Source organism: Pongo pygmaeus, chromosome 17 (genome assembly GCF_028885625.2).
Source record: "Pongo pygmaeus isolate AG05252 chromosome 17, NHGRI_mPonPyg2-v2.0_pri, whole genome shotgun sequence".
Taxonomy (NCBI): Eukaryota; Metazoa; Chordata; class Mammalia; order Primates; family Hominidae; genus Pongo; species Pongo pygmaeus.
In genome coordinates, this window is record NC_072390.2 from 89,680,487 (window position 1) to 89,687,811 (window position 7,325).

The following is a 7,325-nucleotide window of genomic DNA, read 5'->3' on the forward strand; positions in this document are numbered from 1 at the left end:
AGAGACTGCCAGGTGCCCCTGCCCCCAGCGCTCTTTACAGCACACCCTCGCCCCGGGGGGCTGCAGCGTTGTCCCCACCCGTTTACCTCTCCACTAGAACTGCCCTCCTCTGAGTCTCACCCCAACTTGGGTTTTCTCCAGGCCCTCCCGGGAGTGAGATCCGGAGCATGCAGAGTCGGGGGTCGAGGACAGTCAGTTGGTTCTGGGACGACCCAGCCCTCCCCTTCCCATGGGCACCCCTGAATCAAACCCCCCGCCGTCTCCCAGGCTGCACAAACTCGCGGGCGTCCTTCTCAGGGCTACAAAGATCTGCTCTCTGGAAACATCTCCGTTACCCCGGGGAGGAGAACACGTCCACCACGTGTGTCTAAATCTGTATTTATAGATTCGCAGTATCATCTGGGAGAGCAGGCATCGGTGTTCGCATCCCAATTGTTCTGTAAAGCAGGCTGGCCCTGGGCCCACAGGGCGTCCCTGGTTCTCACCAGCATCCCCCACCCCACCCAGGGATGCTTCTCACTCCCTGAACGCCTTTCTCCAGGACAGAGGGAGGCGGCCCCACCCCAGGGGAACTGTCACAGCTGAGGGTCTGTGAAAGCCGCCACGCCCGGTGGCTCCTGCATTCACGGAACAAAAGCTTATTCAGTGTCCAGTACGTGCCAGCCCATCCCGGATTGCTCTCCCGCCTGCCCTGCGCCTGAATTTCACATGACCCATTCCCGAGTTTAGAGATAATAGAAACATGCCCTGATCACTGCGTGCTATGATTGTCCCACAGGAGCTGGCTTCTTGCCCTTGTCTCTTCTGCAACTGGCTGTTTTAACTTTGTTTTATGGCTGGCTCGGTGGTAGGAGTCCCCAGGAATGACCAAATATCAGGTGAACAAACCCTGAGCCCCAAGAAGCACTTTGGGCACATCACAAATATGCCCCGAATGCAACAGACCCTTGGGGTTTGGGTATCACTCAATCAACAGCAGTAAGCCAGGTGAAGTTCCTTCTGTGTGAAGGTTCCCCCACCTCCATCCATCCCAGCACACGCCCAGCCAGAAGTACCATATTTTCATAGGCTGGCTGTATGGAAACTGTGTTGTTTCATTTCAAAATAGGTGTGGAGCATAGAAAGCATCCCAGGATGCTGCATTAAACTCTCAATTTGAAGCCAAGCCTGCTGGCTCATGCCTGCAATCCCAGTGTTTTGGGAGGCCAAGGCAGAAGGATTGCTTGAGGCCAATGGTTCGAAACCAGCCTGGGCAAAAAAAAAAAAAAAGTTAGCGGGCACGGTGGTATGGGCTTGTAGTCCTAGCTGCTCTGGGGGTAGAGGCAGGAGGCCTGCTTGAGCCTAGGAATTTGAAGCTGCAATGACTGTTATCACACCACTGCACTCCAGCCTGGACAACAGAATGAGACCCTGCACCTAAAAGGAGAAAAAGAAACCTTAACCTGATGTGAAGTTGTTTTCCTTTCCCAAGAATTGCATTTGGTGCGGGGAGGGGAGTGCAGGAATGTGAAGAATGAGATGAAGAAGTGTGACTACTTATCCTTTAAAACATAGGAACAGAAATTACAGGGGGGAAAGCAGAACTTGAAATCAAAATTAACCACATTCAGATCTACATGGTGTTTTACTTTTGTGGGTTTTAAAAATCCGTTATTAAGCACACTTCTTTTGGCATTTTATAAAGTATTCAGAAGAAAATAAACTTATAACCACAATAAAGAAATCCTTTTCATATTCAGCACTGTTTTAATACAGAAGTGATGGTGCTCTCTAGCACAAGGTGGAGAATGCAGCTTAGGTTGATACCAAAGAAAGTTTTGTTTATTTTGCAGTTTTGCCTAGGGCCCTGAAGCTGCCTAGTTTGTAAAGCTTATGAACTGTTTTGCACTGATTTAAGGTAATTAGGAATTTTTGTAGGATATAGGCAGATATTTAGCATCAAGATGTTCTTTAGAACACAGTTTGTAATAGCAACATTGGAAGTAACCTACTGTGTGCTGTGAGGACTGGTGAATAAGCCTTAGTCCTCCGCTGGTGGGAAAATGATGCTGGCATAAAAACTGTGATGTGAGGTGTATGTGGGCAGGAAAGATATTACAGGAGAAATTTGTCGTTTCTCCTTGTCCTGTGCCTCTTCCCCTTCTCCTTGCACAGAGCTTCCTTGGGAAATCACACCCGCTCAAGCTCTGACCCCACCCGCAGCGCCAGCCCAGGGTGGGCTCCTGATCCCTGGGCTGAGATCAGCTTCTCATTCCCCAGCCACAGGGGCCAGTCAGGCAGCCCAGGCCCCAACACGCCAATCCCAGCCAAGCACGCAGGCTTCTCAGGCTTTTTCCGAACAGTTGGGAAAGAGAAGCTTTGTTTGGGATGAGATGGCCAGGCTCTGAGGATGTGGTGGCCAAGAGTCACAACAAGCAGAGAATCTGCTGAAGGGGAGGCCAACCCAGAGGAAGGGGGAGGAATGGAGAGGGACTTCTGAGGATGTCCTTTGGTTCCCGACTTTCCAATTACCCAAATGATACATTCTCTTCATGGCTTAAGCAAGTTCGGGTTGGGTTTCTGTCATTTACAATGGAAAGAGCCTTGACCAGTACAGATGTTCACGATATCACTGAGGGAAAAAGCAAGTTCCAAAACATCATGTTCCGTGTGATTCCATTGTACTTTTGTTTTTGTTTTGTTTTTAAAGCATACCGTATGCTTAATGCAATGTACACACACACAAAATCTGAAAAGTGGTATGAAAATGTTGCTAGTGTTATCTCCAGGTAGAAGGATTGCAAGTGATTTTTATTTTATTCTTTTTGCTTATGTCAATTTTCTAATTTTATTTCAGATAAGCACACATTATTTGTGTAATAGTAAAGCCGTGTTATTTAAAGAGAAGAGTTACCCAAAGAGACTCAGATATGGGAGTCCTGGCCTCTGCAGCTCTGGTCTCTGCAGCTGCTTTGGTGAGCGGGACGTAGGAAAGATACAGCCTCGGCCATACTGAACCGCTTTGAAAGACTTATTGCTTCATCTGCTGTGATCTCCCAGCCATGTTCATTTTTCTGTAATAAAGCTTAACTTGGTAGGAGTTCATTCATTCATTCATTCATTCAAAGCGCTACTGAGCACCTCTATTTTGGTGTCAAAGGTATAAAGATGGGAGAAACTGGGCTCAGCCCTCCTTGGTGAGGGAGACCATCAAGCAGCTCTCCAGTGGGTTCTGTGCAAAAGGAGATGCTGCGTGTCCATCACTGTCTGTCCCTTCCACTATCCCTGCCCCAAGGGGCTCTGCCAGAGCCAGGGATGCTGCTGCTGCTGCCCTCACGAAGGCCAGTCCCAGGGCCACGGATGAGGTCTTGCACTCCAAATGTCCATAAGGTTCCCCAAAAGGACTTGGGTGAGAACCATAGGAGAGGAACAGGAGTGGGCCAAGACACGGGATCCTGTCATTTTTCTTTTTCTCCTGATGACTTTTCATCTCATCATCTTGCAGGCCTGAGTAAATCTCTCAACCATCTGCCCAGGAACTCAGGACAACAGCTCTTGCCCCTCCAACTCCTGCCTGTATGATGAGAGGATACATATTCTTTAACCTCATGCCTCCTCTCTTTTCTTTTCTTTTTTTCTTTTTCTTTTCCTTCCTTTCTTTCTCTTTCTTTCTCTTTTTTTTTTTTTTTTTTTTTTGGGACAGGGTCTCACTCTTGCCCAGGCTGGAGTACAGTGCTGTGATTATAGCTCACCGTAGCCTCCAACTCCTGGGTTCAAGCAATCCTCCTGCCTGGTTACAATAATTTTTTTAAATTTTATTTTTTGTAGAGATAGAGCTTAATGCGTTGTCCAGGCTGGTCTCAAGCTCCTGGGCTCAAGCAATCCTCTTGCCTCTGCCTCCCATAGTTCTGGGGTTGCAGATGTGAGCCACTGTGCCTGGCCCATGCCTCCTTTATAAGGGCAGGGGGATCATAGCTCTTCCACACCTTAGGTCTTCAGACTACTGCTGGGTTATAGTCGTCATCTTATTTATTTATTTATTTATTTATTTATTTATTTATCTTGAGACAGAGTTTCACTCTGCTGCCCAGGCTGGAGTGCAGTGACATCACCACAGCTTACTGCCGCCTCTACATTCTAGGCCCAGCCATCTTCCCACCCCAGCCTCCTGAGTAGCTGGGACCACAGTTGCACACCATTACTACCAGCTAATTGAAAAAAAACTTTTTTGGTAGAGATGGGGTCTTGCTATTTTGCCCAGTCTGGTCTCAAACTCCTGGGCTCAAGGGATCCTCCTGCCTTGCCCTCCCAAAGTGCTAGGATTACAGGCATGAGCCACGTGCCTGACTACTATCATTGTTTTTAAGCAGATTTATTGAGGTATAATTTGTATACCATGAAATTTCCTGTGTTTTAGGCATTCAATTCGGTGATTCTCAATACATGTGCAGAGTTCTGCAGCCATCACCACCACTGTGTGGCTGTGGAGCGTCTCTATCATCCAGGAAGCTCCCTCCCGCTCACTTGCATTCCCTCCATGCTCCCACTTCCAGCCCCAGGCAACTGCTGATCGGTCTCTACAGCTGGGGTTTTTTGGACACTTCATATAAGCAGAATCATATAGCAGGCATCTTTTGCACCTGGCTTCTTTCACTTAATGCTTTCCAGGGTCATTCGTCTTGCACCATGTATCACTACTTTGTTCCTTTTGTGTTAAAAATAGCATTCCATTGCATTGTGTGAATACATCAACTAGTGCTTATCCACTCTTCAGTTGAAGGACATTTGAATTGTTTCTACTTTTTGGTTATGGTACATAGTGCTGCTATTTGGCTATTGTACACTGTGTACAGAGTGACACATATGCATGTGTCTTATGTGGACATATGTTTTTATGTCTCTTCAATTCCTAGGAGTAGAATTGCTGAGTCTCATAGTACATATATGTTTCACTTAAAAAAAAAAACAAAAAACTGGCAACCTATTTTCCAAAGTGGTTGCACCATTTGACATTCCTATCAGCCACGTCTAAGGATTCCAGTTTCTCCATATCCTCATCAACACTTGTTGTATTCCTTATAACCATCCTAGAGGGTGCAAGGTGGTATTTCAATCTGCATTTACATTGCATTTCCCTATGAAGAGTCATAGCTTTTATTTTCAATAGCTAGAAGTCACCCTGCAATTTAAGTAATCATTCTTTCATTGTCCTGCAGCTGGGTCCTTTTGTGATAGAACCACATTTTAGGAATTTTAGCCCACATTCTCTCGACTTTGTGGCACTGCCTGGGTTGACGTAGCGGCAAGAGCCTGCACAAGAGGTGAGGAAAATACTGTTTGTCGTGGAGTTATCAGGGGAGCTGCAGCCCAAGAACGTGGGGCGCCCCATCTTCATCGTGGGTGCCATGGGGATTCCAGCTCCTGGAGTACACATGAGCACAGTGTTATCCTTTGATCTTAGAACAACTACCATATTGATGAAGGCACGGGAAGTGGAAAATTGGAGATGCTGAACGTTATTTGCTAGGCTGTTTTGAATGTCATACCTCTAGAACCACTCACTGGAGTCTTTGCTGTTCCGTTTTGTGATGCTTTTGTTGTTTGTTGAGGTTGGCTGGAAACCTTTGCACAAAATGAAGCACTTTGTTCCTTATAGGACTCAGCTTGGTTTGTAACCCTCTGGGATTTCCTAACCACCACAGTTGCACTGCATTCATTGGGACTAAGCTTTAGGAAATTCCTAACCATTTTTTGGCCGCCCTCTTGTATTTTCATTCCAACTGAGACACAGCTGCTGGTTGAGATTTCCCTCCAGTGCAAAGGGAGAGACAGGAGGAGTTCTACTGATGCTGATGCTACTCCTTCCCGCCCTCACCCCCACATACCCGGCACTGTCTTCACGCAAGCGCATGAAGATTCCTGTCAAGCCCACTCTACTCAGGCAAAAGCACAACGCAGAGGAAAACATATCGTGCTGTTTGGCTTTGGAACTCTCACACCAGGGTCCTTAGGAAAAAGTGACATCCTAGGATTTGTCATTTCTCTTTCAGCAAATAACATGCAACTCTTGCAGAGAGCAGTGCTCCACTGTTAAGCCTGCCTGAAAGAACCTGTAGCCTGACCTGCTCACCTGACATGAAATCAGGACCGACTGGGTGGGTTCTTCTCAGCAGCAGATGGAAGAAGAAGGCTTTTTACTCTTTGGTGGGCCCAGGATGTTCACATCCAAAAAGCCGTGGCTGCTTTGCCAAATAATCTCCTAAAGATTCTGATGGCTCTGAAGTCAGATTCCCCTTAACAAAGGATCAGGTGGTTACTAAAGGTCAGCATATAAGAAGCCATAGTGTCACATCAGCACCATCTCCCTCATTCCCTTTAATCTTAGCTCTCCAGATGCTGGTGTAAGACGGCACTGGCTTCATCAGTGAAGACTGCGTTATTGCATAGGAGAGTTGGTGGCAGCCGGCCCCACCACAAAAAGGGCCTCATAGCCTTTCTACTCTCAGACAGCTTTTGCTCAAACCCAGTATTCCTGGGAGCCCTTAAATCCACCAATGACAGCGCAATCTACCTAGTAACCTCCTAATACAGAAAGCCAGGAAAATCCTTGGTTCCACCTCTCTCTCACACCCAACACCAGATTTTTAAAAATAGAATATTTAAAAAGCAGTTTTAGATTCACAACAAAATTAAGAAGAAGGTACAGAGATTTTCTATATACTCCTGCCCGCTGGCATGCACAGCCTCCCCCATCATCAACATCTCCCACCAGAGTGGTACATTTGCTACCATCAATAAACTTACAGTGGCATGTCATTATCACCTGAAGTTCATAGTTTACGTTAGGGTTCACTCTTGGTGCTCTATATGCTGTGGGTTTGGATAAACATATGAGATGGATCCACCATTGTAAATACAAGACAAACATAAACATACAGAAACAGTTACAGATGGAGTTACAGATACAGATACAGTGACAGTTACAGACACAGATTAGTTACAGATACAGTTACAGTTGATACAGACACAGATATAATTAGAATTACAGATATAGATACAGTTTCAGGTACAGATACAGATACAGTTACAATTATACATACAGTTACAGATAGAGTTACAGTTGATACAGATACAGTTACCAATACAGATACAGATAGACAGTTACAGTTAGAGACACAGCTGCAGATACAAATATAGATCCAATTACAGTTACAGTTACAGATACAGTTATAGATACAGTTTGTGTGTGCGTGGCAGGTGGGGGGTGGGGGGGGGTGGTGTGATAGGGCTCTTGTTGCCCAGGCTGGAATGCAATGGTGCTATCTCTCCTCACTGCAACCTCCGTC